Source organism: Poecilia reticulata, chromosome 4 (genome assembly GCF_904066995.2).
Source record: "Poecilia reticulata chromosome 4, P_reticulata-male-v2, whole genome shotgun sequence".
Taxonomy (NCBI): Eukaryota; Metazoa; Chordata; class Actinopteri; order Cyprinodontiformes; family Poeciliidae; genus Poecilia; species Poecilia reticulata.
This window is the reverse complement of record NC_088833.1, coordinates 11,943,042-11,944,752: the sequence shown is the minus strand read 5'-3', so window position 1 is coordinate 11,944,752 and position 1,711 is coordinate 11,943,042.

Here is a 1,711-nt window from a genome sequence, read left to right as displayed (position 1 = left end):
GGCGGGTCATTAGCAGGCATCTGCAGAACTTTATGGCATGCTAACGAGGTAGTTGGATTATTTGAAACAGCTGGGTTGGAGCAGAAACATCTAAAACTGGCAGGACTGGAGCTGGACACTCAAGTTTTATGCTGAGGTGTAGTTTTTTTTCCTCCAAAATACAGTTAGAAAATCCAGTGTCAAAGTGGAAAACATAAGAGCATACTTTTATGTATCGCAGAGGGGTGAATGCAGGCATCTTCTCAGTTAGTATCAATGTTCTAAAAGGGTTTCAAAGAACAAGAAATGCAAATGTATTGAAGGTGGCATGTAGAAAAAAAAACTTGAAAAGGGGAAAAAAAAAGCCTGAGAAAATGGAAAACTTGATGGAAAACACCATCAGGAAATGAAATATGTGGCACCGACTGAAAACAGAGAATACAGATAACAGAAAGATCTGACAGTGAACAAAGTAAAGTGAGATTTTATACTGAAAATGGTGATCATCTTCAAGAGGGCACAGAAACCATGGATAAACAAACATAACAATCTTTAAATTGTGATTGTATCCTCAGCTTTTTGAGGATTCAGGCGAGCTTCTGTAGACCTGCATTAAATAACTGCACCATTAGCAGGACTCAGAATCAGTTTTTAAGAAACACGACTGAAAAGTTACAAGACACCAGCATTCGAAGGCTGGAGTTTGAGACCTCAGCTCTACCTGTTAGATAAAATGAATATATTCATTTCATTCCCGGGAATCAGAGCCCATTTTCTCAAAGAATCTAAAAGTAGCTCATATTGGTGTAATTTTAGAAAAATTCATAGAAATTTTGGAATTGCAAGATTTTTCTTAGAACTTTACCTCAGTAAGATAAGTTATTCATAAAGCATCTTATTTCCTAAGAGAGCTCCTAAAGTGACAAAACAATAGTATTGAGGAGGACTTTTAGTGAGTGTCTTAAGAAAGGACCCTGAATCTTTGAGCATAAAAAAGTAAGTTTTTCTGCATATGTGTCACTTTCCACAGGGAATAATGTGGTATGAATTTGAGAATGCAAGATGGAATAGTGGTTTCGCTGAGATTTCCCTACATGCAGCATGTTATAAATCAAGACTGAGAGGACATTGTGAAACCTCACAATGTGTCAATGCAAAGTTAGCTTTACAGTTCAGGGAATCAGTAAGGCACAATGATTTAGTGTTTTTTCTTACAAAACGAAATAATTCAACAAATCATAACGTTTCTTGGAAAATTAAGGTGAACCAGAAAATAATCTTAACATGACAATAACATAAATGGAAAATCCGTTTAAAATCAGATGATATAAGAAGAAAGAGATAATTTTAGTCCGCAAGCAGTTATTTTGGAGCATTACAGGTAATTAAACAATGGGATTCGTTGATGCAGTGCTTGCTGGACATGTTCATTTAACAATGAACAAACATTTTAACTATGTTTGAAAGAGCATAGTTAAAAGGGATTATTGGACATGCATTAAAGGGAGCTGAAAGCTCTGGAACAAACAGTCGTGGATGTTCAACTTGTTCAGGTAATCTCAGTTTACAAAAGGCTTAAAGGCTCAAAAACAGGTGTGTCACTTTATCCAAGATATTAAATTCACAAAGCTGTGTTTGCCATGTCACAGAAATGGTAAAGGAAGAAATATTTAATTACAAGTGTGTTTTGCATGAAAAATGAGATCTCAGAAAGGAGACGATCAAAGTGAAA